General features: G+C 37.7%; 1 protein-coding gene across 9 annotated transcripts in view; it reads right to left on the bottom strand.

The window, feature by feature from the left end:
• Positions 1-2660: 2660 nt before the first annotated feature.
• The window catches only part of Fggy (FGGY carbohydrate kinase domain containing), a 414685-nt gene continuing 395334 nt past the window's right edge, over positions 2661-22011 (bottom strand). For 2 of the 9 annotated variants that reach the window (XR_009227386.1, XR_009227394.1), the window contains 3 exons: positions 9553-13627; positions 8853-8937; positions 2661-4438 (listed from right to left, as the gene is read on the bottom strand). The gene's annotated coding sequence lies outside the window, so the exon portion shown is untranslated. Of the gene's footprint in view, positions 4439-8852; positions 8938-9552; positions 13628-21553; positions 21884-22011 lie in introns of those variants that run through there. The other 7 variants (XR_009227389.1, XR_009227387.1, XR_009227392.1 and 4 more) reach the window with 7 other exon arrangements.

Genomic DNA, 22011 nt, shown 5'->3' with positions numbered 1-22011 from the left:
TTGCATTATGAGATGTACGTGAACTTTTGGGACCCCTGAGCAGAAATGTCTTGGTTTGGAATGAGGTGTCCACTAAAAGCAAGAGGTGAAATGATTAGATTGTGAGAACCAGAACCTAATTAGTTGATTGATCCATTTGGTGTATTAATAATCTGAATGGATTTCTGGGTGACATCTGTGGGCAGGTAGGGCACGCTAGAGGAAGTGGTTCACTGGAGACCTGCCATAGGGATTATATAAATTTTGTCCCTGGATCTTCTCTCTTCCCCCACCCTTTTCTCACTCATTTCCTCCCTCTGCTTTCTGGCTGCCATGAGTCATGAGCTGAGTAGTGTTCCTCTTCCACAACCTTCCATCAGGATTTTTCCTCATTTTGTGCCCAGAACAATTGTAGTTATTCATTCATGGGCTGAAAGTCTGAACCCATGAGCCAAAATAACATTTTCCTCTTCTAAATTGTTCTTGTCAGTCATTTTGGTCACAGTGGTGAGAAACTGATTAACACAGATGCCAAGACCATTCAATGTGGACAGAATAGTCCTCAATAGATGGTGCTGGGACAACTGGATATCCATAAACAAAAGAATAAATTTGCATATCTACCTTATACCATATACAAAAAGTTTATTCAAAATAGGTAAAAAATCTAAATGTAAGGTTTACAACCATACAATTCTTTGAAAGAAATAGGTGTCAATCTTCATGATCTCAGATTAAGCAATGTTTTCTTAAATATGATACCAGAATCACAAGCAACAAAAGAAAAACATAGATTACTTGGACTTTATTAAAATAAAAACTTTATTCATCAAAGGACACTATCAATAAAATGAAACAACCTACAAAGTATAAGAATATATTTGTATACCACATATCTAATAAATAGACTTATATCCAGAGTATATATGGAACTCTTGCTATTGACAATAAAAATGAGCAAAAAAGCACAATTTAAAAATAGACATTACTCCATGGAAGATGCCTTAGTGGCTAATAAGGACATATAAACATGTCAACATCATCATCATTAGAGTAATACAAATGAAAACCATGATGAAATGCCATTTCACATGTACCAGAGTGGCTACAAAATGGAAAAGGAAAAGAAAGATAAGAGAATCACCACAGTAACAACAACAAAAATGGAAAATAACAAGTGTTGTCAAGGTGTGGAAAAACTTGAACCTACATACATTAGTCCAGGGAATGTCAAGTGATGCAGCCACATCGTATCAAGTGGGAAAACAGCTTGGTGTTTAACCTTAGAAAGTTAAACGTAGTATAGTTACTATGTGACCTAGCAATTGTATTTGTAGGTATTTACTCAAGAGATTGAAAACAAGTCACAAAAAAAAAAAAAAAAAAAAAAAACCAAAACAAACAAACAAAAAAATTGAATATGAATGTTCACAGCAGCACTATTCACAATAGTCAAAATGTGAGGGGAAAAAATCCAGTGCCCCAACAAAATGAGGCATATAGATATAGTGGGATGTCATTCAACTATAAAAATGAATGAAGTACTGATTCATATTGCAACATGGATGCACCTTGAAAACATTGTACCAAATGAATGAATCCGGATACAAAAGGCTACATCGTATATGATCATATTTTTTTGAAATGTTCAGAGTAGGCAGAGATAGAAATCAGGTTAATTAGTGGGTTTTCGTATGCTAGTGCGGGGCAGGGAGTGGAGAGAAAAGGCCAGGGACTGCTCATTGGGAAAAAGGTTTCTTTGGGGAATGTTGAAAATATTCTGGAATTAAATAGTGGTGATAGATACAAAACATTATCAATCCATCGCTGAATTATGCACTTTAAAATGATTAAAAGGGTGCAAATTACATTAAGTGAATTTTACCTTTATTTAAAAATACACAAGACAAAAAGAGAAAGCACTTAATGGTTCTTATTTTATGCTTAGAACTGTGCCATGCATTTTCTATTCCATTTTCTTTCTTTCTTTTTTTTCATTTATCCAAATGGACATGTTTCCATCTATAGATCATAACTTAATTTAAGACAGTTTCCAAACTGTAATTTTAAACTTTAGAATTTTCTCTGATTCCATCTCTTTTGTGAAGCCTTGGCCATGAACTCTCCTTAGACAGAACAAACAGCTGTATTTTACAAAATGTTTCTCCACCTTTTTCAGACTTCTGTGATTGCACACATTATGCTTTGTCTTTTTTTTTTTTAATTTTTTTTATTGGTTGTTCAAAACATTATAAAGCTCTTGACATATCATATTTCATACATTAGATTCAAGTTATCTTTTACATTTGTTTTCTTTTACATAGTGACAAGTTTGTTGTCTTTCTTTTCAACTAGTCCATGAGTTCCTGAAGCTCAGGATTTGACCTTTATATTTGCATTTCTGGATCCTGGAATGTCACTTAGTACATAGTATATGCTCAAGGAATGTTTTCACTGGCCAGCTGGATTCACATATTTTTTCCTATAAGTGTACCACATTAATAGCTCCTGAAATAGCTCTGTCTGCTTGACTTCCCTGTGCCACACTCAGCATTCATTTCCCAGAATGAAACTAGGTCACATCTGGGACACATGAATCGTTTTAAGAAAAGTTTCATCTGAAATACAAACCCCCCTGAGTGTATATCAAATATAATCAAGCTGATCATGCCAAAAAAAAATTGTGATTAAAACTTTATTTCATTATTACATTTTTTCATTATTACTTTTTACTTCATTCATTAAGCTTATAGTAACAGAATGATTTACACATGTTGAACTCAAAGCAGGAAAATATAGCAAAAAGAAACATGAAACATTGTATTTTATGAATCTTTTTTCTTAAACTTCTCAGAACTGTGGTTATTTGATATTTGGTTATGAGAACAACTTGTGCAAAAAGGATCTAAGGTATCTCTGCTGTCCTACAAAAAACTTGAAATAAAAAGGCTCTGAGTGGGCCTCTCCTGACAGTATAACAACTAGAATACTTTCATGAGCGAAGCACACCAAATGATCTGACTTTGGTAGTTTATAGGCCCCAAAAGAGAATTTTCTGGATATCTACTATGTTAGCATTCTGTTACTGAAACAAATACCTGAGGTAATTAACTTATTAATGGGATTGTTTTGTCTAACAGTTTTGAAGGTTGGCCCTGTTGCTTTTGGGCCTGTGGGTAGTGTATACTGGAGCAAAGCCTTTCCACCTCATGACAAGGAATGGAGACATCAGAAGAAGCCATGTCCCACAATCCCCTTCATCTGTATGCCCCTAATGACCTAAAACTCTACAGGGATAGGCCCCACCTCTCAAAGATTCCACCACTCCCCAATAATGCCAAGCTGGGGGCTGAGACCAACACATGGGCCTCTGGGAGACATTCAACATCCAAACTTAGCACCCATATACTTGTGCCTGTGTTAGACACTAGGAATGATACACTTTGTGGCTTCTTGTTTCTTTTTCTCTTCATTTAAGTCATTCCTAAACTTGATTGCGTGTGCATATGCACACATAGATGTCTGTGAACGGGATGCGAAATACTTTCTTTCTGATGGAACATCATTTGAAAATTTTAAATCACTCCAGAAATGGATAGTTCTGTGAGAACACCAGTCACTCCATTAATTTTTGTTTATGCCTGATCATCTCCATCGTACAACCAAGTTACATTAAATTACACAAAGAAATACCACATACTTGCTCTTTGCTATATACACTATTGCTCTTTAAATTTTATTCAGACCTAGGACAACATTTTATATTGTTGTTGTTCGGGCTAATTGAGCTGATTAATTCTGATGTCCCTTTTTGTTATGTTTACATTCTGAGCTGGCAGAATGGGTAAACTGATGGAAAGGATCCTAATCCCATGTCTCAGATTTTGGTGACACTTGCTCTTCTCTGATTTATCTGCCTCATACTCCTTTCTTTAGATTTATTAGCGTTCATTGATTATCTGCCATAAAAGTGCCCAGCTCTGTGTTGGCCTACAGCAGGAGCTCAAAAATGGGACACTACTCCCTTCACTCCAACTTTGCTATAAACATTTATTGTATCAGTCAGAGGCCTGGCAAAATATAGATTTCACACTCACATTGGGTTCTCTTGAGAATTTAATGAAGGCACCATGCGTAGAAGTATGAATGGGACTGAGGAAACCTGCAAGTAATCCTAAGGCACCCAGGGATGGCAACATAAAGGAGCCTACTCATAGGCCAAAAAGAAAAAGAGGAAGTAGCCATGTTCTTGGGGCTTGGCGAGAGCTGGCATTGTGAATGCAACTCATCAGGAGTTGTCATAAAGGGAGATGCTACAATTAGACCTTCAGCCTTGATGCAGGAGCAAGAGGATGTGTCCTTTTGGCTGAACCAAAAACGAAGCCAAAGGTAAAGGGAGGCTGGATCAGGAAACCAGAGGGCAAAGGAGCAGAGCCGGTACCATTTGCAAGGCCAGGACCTAGAGTGGGGCAAGGAAATAATAGCAATGAATCTACGTAATTCAAAGCAAAAATAAAGAATATAACCACTTTATCACTTAACTTCAGAACAATTCACAAAGGAGCATGTGTCAGTCAACATTCCATCTCTATACAAATACTTGAGATAATCAACTTTAAGAAGCAAAGGTTCATTTCTGACTCATAGTTTTGGAGGTTTTTAGTCCCTAATTGGCCCCATTGCTTGGGGCAAAGAAGCACACCATGATGGAATGGTGTGACCGAGCAAAACTGTTCACTTCATGGCTGGGAACTGAAAGAGAGAGGAGATCTGGATACCACAGTCCCCTAATGACCCAGATCTCCCACTAGGTCCCACACCTCTTAATGTGCCCACCAGTTCCCAATAGTGCCATTCTGGGAACTAATCCTTTGCCATATGGGAGAGAACTAAGATCTGAACTATTGCACAGCATTATTATCCACATTTGCCAAATGAAAACATTGGGATAATCAAGTTAAATAAATTGTAGAAAGTCAGATGGCTACCAAATGGCAGACTGAGGACTAAAATTTATGTCTTCTATACTTTGATGGCAAAATGTTTGTGTTTCATTTTCCTTGTATAACCTGCCTTATTTTTTTACATCATCTGAATCTACCAAATAATTACACCTTCCATTTTTAATATGATTATTAGGAAATTCAGAGTCAAAGTTTAAGCCCTCTTTGGTCAGTATATAGAGTTTAATAGCTTCCATTTAGTAGTGACCTTACATTACTATTTATCTTACTTTCCTTTTGCCTCAAATCTTTGTCTTACCATGTTACCTGTATTTTCTTCCATGTCTTTTTTGAAGAGGTAAAGGATAGATAAATGAATAAATGACTAACTGGTCCTGTACTTCATCTTTCTTTTTCCTAATACAGGGCCATTACTGTAACTGTGCTGGGGTTGCTAACCACGTAGACTCATAATGGAACATACCTATCAGTGATCTTTGCTTTGGAATGGGTTTCACATCACAGTCTCTTTTTATAAATGCCCCCAGAAACCACTATGGATCAATTAGTATTGTCAGAGGAATTGAAATTCATTTGCTATGCTTGGTGTAACCAGTAAATTAACTGATAATAATACAAGGTCTTTGGAATATGAAGCCTTATGGAGAGTGGCTTCTAAGTTTATAGAGAACATCATGCAAGGCTTTTACTTTTATTCAGGTTCCTTGTAGGTGGAGAAAATTATTTTTGTCTGCTTCTCATTCTTCAGGTACTTTAACAAAAGACATATGGCCATATGTGAATGCACTCTCAAATAATTAATTTTTCCTTTTCCAACTTTGTGGCATTATTCCAAGGATATCTCAATGGTTGTTAATAAAAATTGCTGTGCAATTTCGTTTTGTCATCCTAGATAAAGGCCTATTTGGCTTTATTAATATCATTAGTTTCACTAAAGCTGTAGGGTCACAGTTCCATTATCTAATATCCTAAGCAACACTATAACATATTCAGAAGACCGTGGAATTCATTTAAGATATTCAAGACTTGGATTCCATTCAAAACCATTTAATGAAATTCCCAAAGCACATTTTTAAAAGAAGCTTCACCTTTAAGATTATAATGATTCAGACCACTATAAAAATAAAAATATTATCAATGATAGCAATTTCTTATACTTTTATAAATATTTGTAGATTTTAATGTGTTTTTATATATCTTATCTCATAACTCAAACTAAAACTTTAACAAGTTTCCTTTTAACATATATGTCTTCCTATATGTATATAATCAAAGGATGAGCTTGATTCAGTGGGGATAACATCCAAAGTGGCTATTCTTTAACCAAATTGCCCACTTTCTACTCTGGTGTGAAACCCAGGCATATTGGCCTGCAAACTTCAAGCACAACAGCTCTGCCCTTGCTCAAGCTGATAGGCTGGGTACTTCTTCTTCTTCCCTCAAGCTGAGTTTATGAGACTCTGACATTGACACAAATACAACTATTTTTGCTTCAAAAACATCCTGTTCCATGACAAGATAAGAATTAAAATTAAGAAAATGTCCAGGATTCTGATCCTCTTGGATCTAGAATCTTCCTGGATATGGTTCTTTTCCAAGTTATTTCCATTCCTCCAATTGTCTCAAAGAGGAACAATGAATATTTGATGATGTATTTACATTTTAAAAATTGCCTTCCCACATGTCACCTCATTATATTTCCATATCAGTCTGTATAGCAAATAAGATTCAATTTCTCATTGAAGATACTAAGATTTTGGCACCCTAAGCCAGATAAGCTCTAGAAATTCAGTTGGTCCAGTGGTGCCAGAGTCATTGATGTTCATCATTTATTATGGATTCAAAAATATGTGGCCAGGCATGGTGGTGCATGCCTATAATTCCGGCAATGCCAGGGGCTGGGGCAGGAGGATTGAAAGTTCAGCGAGCCTCAGCAACTTAGCGAGACCCTCAGCAACTTAGTGACTCTGTCTAGAAATAAAAAAATAAAAAAGGACTTGGGAGGTAGCTCAGTGGTAGCTCCTACATTTAATTCCCAGTATCCCCACTTCCCCAAAAAGGTCTGATGTTTGTCTCTGTGTGGACAACCTAATGCCAAAGATTGTGATGGATTAAAAAGGTATACAGGACATGTCACCTCAGTATGTATCCTTTTCGCTCCAGGAATAATTTGAAGACATGATACACTTTCTTATGTCCGGATCCCTCCCAGATATTGTTTTCTCTCTACTTAGAAGAGTCCTCTGAGCTTTTCAAAACTCTTCACTTCTCTAAGCTCCATGGAAGGAGTATCAGGCCTGTATCCATTCTTGTGTTCCCTATTGCTAGCTCAGTGCATTGTTCATGGTGAATGTTCGGTAAGTAGGTAAGTATTTGTTGAATCGCTGAACTCAAGTCTATTATCCTATTGTCTCTTGAGGCCCCTTTAGTAATTACAGTTCCTTGCTGCCCCTGTTGTAATCACAGCTCACATTTCTCTTGCTCTTGGAGTCCTCACCACTGTTTCAATTTCTTTGAAATAAACTCTTGGAAAAAAAAGAAAAATAAAAACTCAGGAGTCTTTCCCATGACCATTTGTACTGAAACTCCATCTGGGACCACTGTCAGTCCAAATAGGAAGAGTCAATCAGAGTCAGCACTAGGCATAAAGCCTGAGAGTATCCACCACTTTGAAAACAAAACTAACCAATGTCCTCTGACTTTTCTGTCTAGAAGTGATAAAATTATAATCTGCATCCTATTTTCAAACCCAGAGTTTCAGCTCTATCATTTAATATTAACATTCAGTCTATAATACATCTATTACAAAATTAGAATAAGATTATTGTTTCCAAAATTAATAAAAAGTAAACCTGAAGAAAGGTTTATTTGGAGGAAGCATAATACCACTATAACACTCTGATATTGTTACATAGACATAAGAATTATTGTGTACATTTTTAAACCCGAGAAACATTGTTGCCATCACGATCTTCTAGTCAAACATCTGTACATTTCTCACAGTGCCTGGAAGGTAGTATGCATTTGGTAAAAGTTTTTGAATGAATGAAAACAGAGGCTGACTGATATCTGACAAGAATTTTATGGTGTGCAAAGTCATTATTTCATTTGAACCTTATAACAAAGTAGAAGAGTGATTACCACTGACTGTACCTTAAAAATGAAGAGTGCCCAGAGGGATTAATTAACTTGTGTAAGTTCACACATAGCTAGTATGTGCCTTTCCAACCCAAGTCTTATGACCCCAAGTCCCAAAGCTATTCTGGCTCCACTTTCAAACTTAAATTTATGTATGGTAGAAAGACTGAGAATTCCTTAACATTTTAAATGGCACTCAATATATTTTTAAAATATCAAAATGAAAATACCTAATTATTTAAAATTAGAGAATCATAAATATAAATAGACATGTACACCATTAAAAATAAACTTAGGACCTGAAAATAGTTGAATAATTTGTCTTAGGGCTAAAATGAGAGGAAAGCATGGGGTGTGTGGAACAAAAGCAACCATGCTGTTAAAAAGCTGTCATCATCTCAGTACAAATGAGTGAATAATTACCACAAGAGTCAAGGAAAAATAAACCATAATTAAGCAATGGTTGTAACAGTGTTCCTCTGGGGGATAATTATTTGTCTTTATTGCATTCTAACAGTGCTGCTCTGCAGATGATATAAAACTTTCTATTTTCATTTTTATAGTTATATTTAGTCCATGCTTTAAAAAAAAACCCATGCTTTTAATAAACAAATTGCTCTCTTAATGTGCTTTGCACTTAGTAAAACTTTAGATTATTGCATGAGACACTACAAACACTTAAAAATAGCCATTGCCTCATTATTTAACAAGAATAACAGATAGTTGTTTATGCATTTGGTCCAACAATCAATAAACATTTAATAACTTTACTGTCACTAGAGCAATTCAGGAAAACAGAACCACATCAGGAGCTTCATGTTACTGGAATCCTCATGCTGGGGCTGTCATCCGTGTGCTAAAGAGAAAATTCCTTCGCTGAGTGGTAGGTTGAATGGTCTTATTTCTTTGTTAATTTTTACAAAATTTAAAACTGTCCTAATTTCAAAAAGAAACTCGATTGCTTTACAATGAAAATATAAGCACAATAAAATAATATTATACTCTAAAAGCTGCCAATCAGTGAAAGAAAACTAACTTTAAATTTTTATTTTTATTTTTCATAAACACACGGTAATTGTATATCTTTATTGAGTACAGTGTACATGAATGCAATGTGTAATGATCACATCAAGGTAATTGACATGAATATATATCATTTTTTGTACTAGGAACATTCAAAATTCTCTTTACTAGATATTTTGAAATATTCAAATAATTGTTGTCAGCAATGGTTATCTTACTGTGCTGCAGAACATTAGAAGTTACTTGTCCTGTCTAACTGCACCCCTGTACCCATTAATCATCCTGTGCTATAACCCACTTGATCCCATTAGTATGCCAAGTATTGGGGTGTATGTCAGTGTCTAAAAGCCACATGGGGGCTAGAACACACAAGTGGACACAGATGGCCCCTATCTGTGTCTAAGGGCTGTGTAGGTGACTTCACAAGGCCTTTGGTGGGACTACTTACTCAGAAGGTCAGTCCATCTGCTTCCTAGAACTGAGAGTAGGTGAGCTGAGCTGTGTGTCTGCTTCCCATGACCTCAGTAGGCTGAGCTTCTGAGAACAGGCTGCTCAGCTGCTTCTTGGGATGATAGAAGCATGACTAGGACCACCTGGTTGCTTCTTACGGGGCTTCTGTAGACAGGGCCACTCAGGAAATTCTGCTCAACTGGACCTCTTCAGGCTGAACTACTCAGGGATGTTTGCATGACTGCTTCTGGGGAAAAAGGGTGCAGGGCTTCCTGGCTATTTTCTGGGTCCAAGGGTAGATGGGTGGGCCACCTTAGTGTTTCTGGGGCAGCAAGAGAATGGGTGGGACTTTCTAGCTGCTTCCAGGGCCAAAGATGAGTAGGTGAAGCCATGTGGTTACTTCTTGAACAGTGGGATTATGGGCAGGGCTGCTTCCCTGAAAGAACCTAAAGCATTTTGGGCACTGAAAACTTGATTCCTAACACTATTCTTCCACAAAAGAAATGAGTTCTTTGGGAAGTGGCTGATTGTAGGGTGGGGGCAGAAAAACATAAGCTAAGCCTGGAGCAGGTGGTAGTGACAAAAAGCAGAAAAAGTCTTAAACAAAATGGAAATGTGAAAAGGACAAAATAATTAACCTGAGAAAGCTCCCAGCGACCAAAGTTGTAAGAATCTGTGTAGCAAAATAAATAGTGACAGTACTGGATTATAACCTAAAGAATAAAACAAACTTCCATGAATCCATACTGATGTAAATGGTCAAGAAAACAAATGGGAAAGAAAGGACAAATATTCCCTGTGGAATTTTAAGTGGTAAATGTAGTTCTCCCTCCTCCAGGAGGTAGAGCTTAATTCTATTCCGTTTGAATGTGGGCTGGACTTAGTACTCACTGCTAATAGAATCTGAAAAGTGAAAAACAATAACTTTGCAGCAGAGAAATATAGCACACATACCTTAGCCAAATGATTAATTCCAACTCACCTGATGACTCATATATAGCATGCATTCTTGACCTGATGTTATGAGAAGGGCACATCACCTGTTTGCTATTCAGCCCCAAATTCTTGGGTCCAGTCTGATTATAGAAACACATCAAACAAAACCAACTTAATGATGCAGGTGGCATCTCAATACCAGACCTTGAATTATACTACAGATCTATAGTAACAAAAACAGTATGGTATTGGCACAAAACAAACAGGAAGACCAATGAAATAGAATAGAAGACATAGATGTGAACCCACATAAATATTGTTACCTCATACTAGACCAAGGTGCCAAAAAATACATTGAGAGAATATAGCCTCTTCAAAAATTGGTGCTGGGAAAACTACATTCATATGAAATAGAAAGAAACAACCCCTCTCTAACCCCGCACAAAACTCGACTCAAAGTGGATCAAGTATTAGACCAGAAACCCTGCACCGGATGGAAGAAAAAGTAGGCTCAACTCTCCATCATGTGGACTTAGGAATTGACTTTCTCAATAAGACTCCTAAAGTGCAAGAAGTAAAATCAAGAATCAATAAATAGAATGATATCAAACTGAAAAACTTCTTCACTGCAAAGGAAACAATAAGAATATGAACAGAGAGCCTACAGAATGGGAGAATCTTTACAACCTGCACTTCAGATGGAGCTTTAATTTCCAGGATATACAAAGAACTCAAAAAACAACACCAAGAAAACCCAAATAACCCAATCAATAAATGGGAAAAAGACTTGAACAGATACTTCACAGAAGAAGAAATCTGAATGGTCAAAAATATATGATGAAAAATGTTCAATATCTTTAGTAATTAGAAAAATGCAAGTTAAAACTACCCTGAGTTTCCATCTTACTCCAGTCAGAATGGCAATTATCAAGAATACAAGTAACAATAAAGGTTGCCAAAGATGTGGGGAGAAAGGTACTTGCATACATTGCTGATGGGACTGCAAATTGGTGCAACCACAATGGAAAGCATTATGGAAAGTATTATGGAATACTACTCAGCCATTAAGAAGAGTGGAATCATGGCATTTGACAGTAAATGGATGGAACTGAAGAATATTATGCTAATTAAAATAAGCCATTTCCAAAATACCAAAGACCAGATATTCTCTCTGATATGTGGATGCTAACCCACAACATGTGAGGATGGGTAGGGAAGAACAGAAGTATATTGAAATAGATAAAGGGGAATGAGAGAAGGGATGGGGAAGGGGAGTAGGAAGGACAGTAGAATTAATTGAGCATAATTTTCCTCTCCTTGTATTTGAATACATGTCCAGAGTAACTCTGCATCATGTACAACCACAAGAATAGTATCCTCATTAGAATCAGTTACACCCTGGGTATGTATAATATGCCAAAATAAACTCCACTATCATGTATATCTAAAAAGAACAAATAAAATAAAATCAAAAACAACTTGAGGGATTTTCTACAAAATAACTCATCCATGCTTTCCAAAAGCGTCAAGATCATAAAAAACAAAAGTGGGAGAAACTGTCACAGATTGGAGGAGACTGAGGAGACATGATGATTCAATGCCACGTGTGCCCTACACTAGATCCTGAACTACCAAAATGACATTAGTGGACAAACAGGTGAAATGCTGTTAGAATGTGTAGTTAAGTCTGTAATATTGTATCCACATTAATTTCTTAGTATTAATAAATAGTGTGTGGTTGTGTGCGATGTTATTGTTGGGGAAACCTAAGGATATATGGGAATTCTGTATCATTTGAAGCTCTTCTGCAAAATTAAAAGTATTGCAAGATGAAAATTTAAAAACATTCTTCCCCTTAAACAGGGATGATCTCTCTAGTGGTCTCTACTGTATGTCCATTTATAGAACAGTGATGTATGGGGGATAAAACTTGGTTCCAGAGCCTGGGTGCATTCCTGGCTCTGCCACTTAAGAGATGTTACTGCAGTGTTTCTTAAGCACTCTTTGTCTCAGTTTTCTGACCCATAAAGGAAAATAACGTGGTTGTGAGATTTGGAGGGCTTAATATATGTAACACACACACAACAATGCAAGGCTAGTTATTATTGATAGAGTTCCTACTAGATACATTGTTGTTAGATGAGTGAATGAATGATGTAAGGTCTTTGGCCAAGAGTGAGTGAGGCTTCAGTTCAAATCAGGGAGAGTGAAGACACACTGCAGGATACATATTTGCAATGGAGTGGAGGCTCCAGGAGGCACAGTTGATGCCTTGGCATGATGATGGCAGAAGCGTGAGGATAAATTGTGAATGAAGCAAGCAGTAGCACGTTATGGAAGTGTAGACGAAGGCTGTGTTCTGACTAACAGTGCAGGTTGACAAGGAATAGCGAGTAGTCTCCCAGACTTTCACGGACACAGCCATGCCTGTTCATTTGCATATGGCCTGTTTCTGGTTATACGTCACAGTGCAGAGTAGAGCAGTATTGACGGAGACCTTATGATATGCAACATGAAAATATTTGCCATGTGGCTTTTTACAGGAAAAGTTTGCTGAGCTCTCCTTCATAACTGTGCTGCTTGTGACTAAGTCCAAAGAATTAAGAACATAGCCCCCTCCAGTGGTAAGTCCTCACTCTTTCTAAGCTGTTTCAAAAGGTCAAGAGGGTGAAGTCCACGGAGTGGGATAGCTGGGCCTACTACTAAACTACACCCCAGTTTGAGAAAATTTTAAAGTATAAATAGATAACATCAAAAAAGAAAGAAAGAAAAAGAAAGAAAGAAAGAAAGAAGAGAGGAAAAAAACCCAGCAGCCCATTAGCCCATTCACCCTTTCTGTTTTGCTTTTCTCTTCATGAGCCTTCAGCTCCTTCCTCCTCTCCTAATCATAGGACACTACCATTCATATAGTTCAAATGGGGCACTGTCTGTCTCCTGTCACCAATATTTTAAAAACCTGAGCTGCAGCTCAGCCCAAAACATCTTTCAATACATATAGGAGGTTGTTTAGAGTTACTTACCAGGATGTAACTTGGAATGAATTATTCAGTCTTTTGGAACCTTGGTTTCCTCATGTATAGAACAGGGATATTATTTACCTTTAGGGTTATGAAGATGAAGTGAGTCAATGAAGGTTCCTGGAACACAATTTGCATTCTCATGGGTGGTTCTTATTATTGTTGCTATTAGTGAGTACAAAATAATGGTTAAGAATCCTAGATATCCTGTGTATCTTGGGCAAATAATATAAACTCTCTGTGCTGTATTTTCTTCATCTATAATAGGGAGGTAACAGTACTAACCATTCAGAGCATAGCCTTCCCTGGTAATTATCCAAAATTAGCTACTATTATTATCGGTTATTCTCATTGGTACAAGGACTGTCATATTGTGGAAAACAAGATTTGTGCTTAAAGTGTAGTATGAGAAATATCAATTTTTAAAATACTGAGTTAAATATTCATACAGCTGCATAAAATTTGTGGGGAGAGTAAGATAGTAAGAGAAGAATGCAAAGGGGACACATTGTTATCCCATTCTGCACTTATAGTCATAAAGTTTTTTTGTTTTTTAACTACATACTTACCAACTCAATCACCTTTCTAACAAAGTCAACTTTGTATTTACAGTTATTTCCTGTAGGTTTTATAACCTCCCGGAATTTCCTTGTAAATCCCTCTACTAAAAAGGGTAGGGGATATCAAGGCCAAATACGTGTTCCTGGCATAAATAGCAGGAAGTCTACCAAGTGTTTGTTATAAGAAGAGTGGGATTGAAACATATGCTTGAATACATATAAGCACAATATGTTCTCCAGCTCAATAGAGCACCTGTGTAGAACAGTTAAAACATATGTTTTAGAAATTATACCTTATGAATTACTATGTAGATGTCAAAAGGGAAATGCACATTTGCACAAAAAAATAAACACATGCTTGGCATTAAAATAACTATGTTTTTTTTCAAATCCTTTTTACTATAACAAGTTTTTATCTTGTACCATACGCAAAAACTTTCAAAATCACTAAATAGACTGAAAATCTTAAAAAGTATATTGTCAAAAGGATGATAGCAAAATTTTTTATATAAGTTTGGAATTTAAATTAGCACTTTAATGCATCTCATGAAATTTAGTATTAGGAACTCCATGTGTCACAAAATTGCTAATGTTACCTATATTATCCTTTGATACTGCCTTGATCTTGAGGAAAGAGCTTTTCACTCTTTTAGTCAAAGACTTGATAATATGTCAAGGTGTCTGTGTTATACGCATGCATGGGTGATTTAGGGATAGGGTATGCACACAGAAGGCTTGACTTTTTGGTGGAATTGTGGAATCCACATGTCAACTTGATGACTACCTGTCTGTATTTCTTATTGAGGCAATAACAACTATCAAAAAAGCCACTGTCAGGTGATTATCATCGTTTGCAGTTAAACACCATTCCCACCGATACACATTCTCTTGGGAAATCCTGTAATACAATAAGAGGGTCCCTTCCTAGTTACTTGTGAGATTGAGAGCTTGACACATGCCAGTCTGGAAAGGGATCACAATGGGCTGGGACCAAGGGGAGTTTAAATTGGCTACAAGATGTGCTCTAAGCAAGACCCAGCCAGCTGCTCTGCTGTTGGGAAATTTAGCCTCCACGTAAGTCAAGGTGGATATAATGGCATGAGGTGTACCAGTTATGAGGAATATAGTTAGGATGGGCTAGATTATGCTGCGGTAAGAAATAAAATTAAAATTTCAGTGGTTTCATCAACAAAGGCGCATGTCAGGGCTGCTCCATGTCCATGGGTTAATGGCAGCTCTTTTCAGAGCCATCCTCACTGTGGCACCCAATCTGAGGAAGGGTCCCCATCTGGAACATGGCTGGTTGTTGTGTAAGAGCAAAGAAAGCTCTGGGGATTCTCACACTGACAATCAAAGGCTTGGCCCAGAAATAACAATATTCCTTCCTTCCCACAGTTCACTAAACAAAACTGGTCATAAGATCTCGTAACCACAAGGAGGCCAGAGGATGAAACACTGTCACATGGAGTGGAGCCGGAAAGAACTGAGAGCACATCTTCCATTGCAATCACTCACAGCCGAGTGGCTGGCAATACAATAGATGTTTCTAGTCAGAAACTATGCTTGAAGACTGTTGGATTCTCTCTGGGAGTTTGCATTGGGCTAAAGCAAGGCTCAAATTGGTGTTTGAAGAATTATGGGGAACTGGATTTGGCCCCTAAGGGAGAGAGTTAGTAAGAGCTAGATAATATATCAGGGTTCCATCTAAGTAGCCTTTCATGTAACATTTGGCCCCTGCAGGGAAACTGAAGGGTAAATTAGATATTTCTGGTTTTTCTGTTGCTGGGCATAGATTGATAAGCTTCCCAGATGGCTTAAAGTGAGACAAGGCTTTTTGAGGTAAAGTATAAAGTAGGGTGGGAGAAATGATTGATAAGCCAGAGGGGCAGAAAGGAGAATTTAACCTATGGTTGAAGTATGGCCAAGTTTCCACCCAGGGAGACGGTATTTTGAAATTCAAATTGAAGGGATAGTGGAGCTGGAAATGAAGGGGTTTGTAAATGAGGCCTGAGTCCAGGAGGGCTCTGGGTAGAAGAGAGTGTAATGAGAGGCATGTGCCTTGATAAGTGACTTAGGCATAATATAGCAAATCCTATCAGGGGACCCAATATCTATCTTTTCTTTTGTGCCTGATGGAAGTGTAATGTGGCAATTTCAAGGAGTCAAGCCAAATTAGGCAAACATGTTTGTATTTTAAGGGAGAAAGCTGTGATTTGGAGAGGCCCCAGATGCTCAGGGCATAGTGAAAGAAGTACCAATTCCAGATCCACTGGCAGAGAAGGTTTGGGGTTTTTCTGAACTGTTATACTGCCTGCCTTGGCCCAGGTAACCTCCAAAATGGGGTAGAGCTGAGTCTGTAGGCAAAAGATCTTCAGTGGCTGCAGCTTTGCAGAGCTATGAAAGGCGGGGCTGGCAATGTTTTCACTTTCATCATTTCCAATTGAACCGTTGAAGACACAACTACACATAACTGGCATCCCTGGGCTGGCTGTAGCATCCACCAATTGTGGTGCTCCTTGGGCACCTGGCACTAGTTTTCTGTGGTTGTTAGTTATTTTTTCATGTATGTCCCTTCTCTGGACTTGTTGTGCCATGTCAGGAACTATCCTATCACTCTTGATAGAGTAATATTTCAGTAATGGCTGACTGTTATTGATGTAAGATAAAAAGTTTACCTGTAGAAATTGGATATATAATTGTCCAACTTGACTGTAATCTATGCTTCTAGAAGTTCTATAAAATAATTGGTTCAGGAGATAAACTGGTATTTGTTGTATTTCTACTTGATATGGAACATTATATCGTCCCATTGAATCCTCCTATTAGCCATGAGGCAGATTTTCTTTTCTCCAAGTTTATGTCTACAACACAGAAACTGATACTTTAACTCGCTATGTGTGAATTCATGCCCCGTGTAGTAAGTAGTGAAGTGTAAGTAGTGAAGCTGTGATTTGAAGTTAGGACTCAATGATTCCATGGCCCAAGGGTTTCTCTCTTTACCGCTGCTTGCCAGTAGAAATAGTACAGTACTTTGATCAACCAATGAGAATCAGAAAGGGCCTTCTGGATAATTATACATGTTAACAAGGGGAAGCACAGAAGAGAGAGCAATTAGCAAACTAATGAATCATCCTCTGTTGCACAAATAAGCTTAATTGAATTTATTTAGGAAGAAGCAGCAGAGTGGTCCTGCATCTGTGTTCCAGCTACATAATCTTGGACCAATTACTTAAACTCTTGGAGATGTGTTCTTTTTTTGTGTGTTTGTAAAGTGAGATCCCACTCTTTAAGGCCTACCTCACCTTACTATGAGAAGCAGAAAAGGTAATGTATGTGCGATGAATAAAGAGAATAAAGAAATATTCAAATGGGAGACATCATTTAGGCATGATTATGGTTAAATAACAGACATTAATGAATAAAACATTTTGCATTTCAAGCACATATTAAAATTGTACAGTAAGGAATCAGTCTCAGCCTAGATTTTAATAAGAAAAACATTTCTAATCCAGGTTTAAGGCATGACTTAGGCAAATAAAAATTAGATCTTTAGAAGCATTTATGCTAATAGCAATTTTAAATGATTTTCTGTGCAGAATGGAAATTGACCACAAAATTAATGGGTGAGTTAATGCTAAATTGAGAAGCCTGACTTTATTAGCAGAAGTCTTTGTTTTTATTTAGGTTACTTTAGTGTTACAAATTTAATAGAACTGCCAAATATTCAGGAGTCCTGAGAGAAACATCCTTTCTTAAAGATGTACTTTTTAATTTCTCCCTTAAGAAATCATAAAAGGGGAAAAAAAAGCTTTTTATATTCAAGAGGCTTCCTATTACTGTCAATAGCAGTTAAGTATATTTATGGAGACACGAGACAGCACAAAGATTCTTCTGTAATCCATCAGAAGTTCCATCTTAAGTATAATTACATTACACAGCTCTGCTCAGTCATTAGTTTCTTGTTTAGCGATAATGTCCTTCATTTTAAATTATTTGATGGTAATTATTTGTAACTACGTCCTGAATTCTAAAAGTATTTGTACTAAAGCCCCAGTGAACAATGGGTATTTCTGAACAAGGATGCAGTTGGTTTCCCATAAGACATTATGCAGGAAATGATCTGTAACAGCATTGCAAATTTGCAAAGAATTTCTGAGCTTGAGCTACAAACCAAACCAAAATGAGTGTGTTTATCATGTGTGTAACTAACGTAGGCAATAAAAAAACCAAAAGCAAGACATTAGATACAAGGCATGATTTTTGTAACCCTAAGTGACCAAATCACATTTTAAAGTTTTTGACGGTTGGTTAAATGAAGGCACATTAACACATACCAGAGATTGTTTGACCTGAAAGTGAGAGCTCCTTGATATTTTTTACTTCTGGGATTCTTTTTGCAGAAAAATATCTTGTGTTTGTGTATGTGTTCACTTGTCGAGCACCCATTGTGAATCAAGAACTGTTTAAGTGCAGGGAACAAGGTCCTAAGAGAGTCTGTGTCCTCCAACAGCTCACAGGCCAGTGGCCAAGGGACTAAGTGAACCAGAATGACTTGATTATCCTCAGGGCAGTGAGAAATAGCAGACCCTGTTATTATTAAAGCAGAATCCCAGCTTGCTACCCTTGCCTGCTGACTTGGACCTAGTAAAAGATGGAAGTTTCCAGGGATGTCTTTGAGACTTATATTCCTTAATTCACCTGGCAACAATGGAACCATGCTCTGAATATAAAGACCAACTGCTTGATCTGGAGTCCTTGAGAGGGGGCATCCCTTCCAGATGCCTCATCTAGACTGGCTAACTCCAGCATTGGGTCATATTGTTTACTATACATCTGTAGCACGTCACACCATTTTGTCCTTCTTGTGTTTTCTTCCCCATCTCCCTTCCCCAGCTTTTGTTCCCTGTGGCTTCTTAGAATGCCACATTTATATTCTTCACATATGGGAAGTGTGTTTGGTCAAAGTTAAAATCCTGTAGTGTGTTCCTTGGCAAAATGATTTGCTAAGTAAGGCTGGCTTCAACTTGAAAGAAAAGCTTTCAGTAGGCAACAAAACAAAAATCCCACAAGCCACACTGGCCACAATGGAATTCTTAGTCATAAAAGCTAAATATACTTTACATGTGTGCTTAAATAAAGCCTTCTTTCCCAGCACAAGAAGGTGAGTATTGGAGTCATTATGATGTTTGTTATTCAGTTACATAGTGTTATAGAAATCTATACAGATGTTTCCATTTTTCCCCAAACACTGTTTTACAGTGAGAATGAGAATTTTTTTTTGGAGGGGGGGATGTCCCACAGATTTTCCTGGAAGCACAAAGAGAACTATGTAGAAACAATGTTAGTAGAGTGTCTATTACCTGCAAGACATTATTGTCGCGGACCAGCCATGGGCTGTGTGTGAGCTGTGAGCATTTTGAGAGCACAAGTGGACTGGACTGATGTTGTTGTTCTGTCTGAACAGTGCAAGTCTGTGTCCTTTTCGCTAGCTGTGCCTTTTGATCCCACACAGCACCTGAGATGTGGGTGTGACTTGCCAAGATGTCAATCAGTCTACTGACCACCAGACATCATGAAGCTAGACTCAACCCTCTGAAACCTGACCCTTTGCCTTATTTGGAAAAACATTCCATTAACTTCCCTTTGTGTGTCCTCCGTATGAAAGAATAAAGAGTTCAGGTAGCTCGCTCTCTCTCTTTTCAACTGACTCCTAATGTCGAGAGCCATCCCGGATTTTGAAAAGGTATTTTTGTGTGCTTGTGTGCTTTCTTCGCTGTTTTATCAGTTATTGAGGTAGTCAGATTTTGTGAATCCAGCATAAGTCACCAGTTCAGTTAGATGGCAATACATTATGCTCAGGGTTTACACAGTTTTTTACTGAACCTTACCACTAACCCTGGGATGCAGGATGATCTGACTGAGGTTTACAGATTAACTAACGTGGATCTTTTAGACCTTCCCTCTGTCCAGCACATCGGGCTGGTCAGGAGAAGACTCCTGACCTATCACCTGCAACCAAAAAGCAGGTGATAGGTCAGGAGTCTTCTCCAGCTGTTGACCCCTGAAGCTTTGCACTGACACAGATGTGAATTGGAATCCTATCTCCATCACTGCCTGAGTGACTCTGGACAACCTGTTTTATCTTTTTTAAACCTCAGGTTTCTCCCCTAGATTGTGAGGTGAGTGTTTTCTATTTCACAATACTGTGGTAAGGGTTGGAAAGAACAAACAGGGAGGACTTGGAAAATAGTTGGTAATTATTCATTCTTGTGTCCCCACCTTTCCTAACAGGCAGCGCTACTGTGTCCACCGGTGCTTTATGAAAGCTGGCCCAGGCTTGCCCCGGATTCTGAGTCAGAGCTGATTGGCTTTAACAGTAGAATGAATTGGACATAACTTTCCTATGTTCATATATGAATACACAACCAGTGTAACTCCATATCATGTACAACACAAGAACGGAAGTTATACTCCATGTATGTATGATATGTCAAAATACATTCTACTTTCATGTAGATCTAAAAAGAACAAATAAAATATATTAAAAAAATAACTGATTGGCTTTAGCAGTGGAAGCTGGTTTGATTCTGGTCCTAACATCTTGCCTAGATCCTGCTGCATCTTATTTCTTCTGTGAGGTACTCCTCATCCTTTCTCCTCCCCAGCCCAAGCTCTAACTGGGGTCTAGCTATGTATGAACTACGCTTCCTCCTGCTGCTGGGCCTGCTGGATATCTCATATCCTTTGGATATTGTACAATGCTGTTGTGGTGCTGCCCTTCACAACTGCATGTGGTCATCCTCAGTGTCCACTACTGTTATTCTGAGCATCTTCTAGCAGCCGGGCCCTAGAATAAGACAGGTTTGGTCCAGGCAATTGTGCTAGGTGCCATACATGCATGAACTCACTTAATCCTCATTAGAACATGTAAAGTAAGTACTGTTAATACATAGATTTTAAAATAAGGAAATTGAGGCTTACAAAGGACCTTTCTCCAAGTCAGTTAGCAAGAAAGAAGTGAATCCAGCTGTTATGCCAGATTGTTTTTCATTTCCTTCTGCCTCCTTTTCTGACTGCTCCATAGAGCAAGTGGTTTCCTTCATTGCAGCACCTTCTAAAATGCAAGGTTGTTGATTTACCTGGTTACATCTTACTAGACCAAGAGCTCCTTGACTGTAGGAACCAAGTTTTATTTGTTCCTGTACCTCTGTATTTAGCATAATGCCGGCACACAGAAAGTACCAAAGGATATTTGTTGATTGCATTCCATTGGATTTTTCTTTTCTGTCTGCTGTCTTACTTTGCTGAAGCCTCAGCATATTCTATGCCCAAACTCACCTGAACTGTAATAGCTCCCAAATCAACATTAATTCTTGGGTCTGAAACAATGTGTGAATGAGAATATGTGTATATGTGTGTGTTTAGGTGTTTGCTCTTGTATCAACTGAAACAACTATAGTTTTGCAAACACTTGTCTACCCCAAAATCTTTTTAGCCTTCATGTTTATTTATTTAGTTTGCTTTAATCTGGAAACTTTCCATAGCTTTTGTCTTTATGACATAGCCATTTTTGAAGAATATAGTCCATTAAAGAAAAAAGAATGCAGGATGGGTTTTTCTGATATTTCTTTATGATTAGATTCAGGCTGTGCATTCCCAGTCTGAGTGATGCCATTTCTTTCCATGCTATCACATCTGGAGGCACATGATGTCTATTTGCCCATCTGAAGTTAATTTGGATCATCCAATCAAGATGTTGTCCTGTTTCTTCCCTGTATCTTTAACATTCTTTTTCCTCTTGTAACTAATAAACAATCTGTGAAGAGACATTTTAAGAACATGCATACATCCTGTTACTCATCAAAATTTCCTCCTGGATCCATTGATGTCCTTGCCTATCCCTATCTTTAATATAATGATTGCAAAATGATGATTTTTGCATTT

Source organism: Marmota monax, unplaced genomic scaffold (assembly GCF_021218885.2).
Source record: "Marmota monax isolate L192 unplaced genomic scaffold, Marmota_monax_Labrador192_F-V1.1 WCK01_AAM20220418_F8-fsc00023, whole genome shotgun sequence".
NCBI classification, from domain to species: domain Eukaryota; kingdom Metazoa; phylum Chordata; class Mammalia; order Rodentia; family Sciuridae; genus Marmota; species Marmota monax.
Note: the sequence above shows the minus strand (reverse complement) of the source record. Positions and strands in the feature narration are given on the sequence as shown.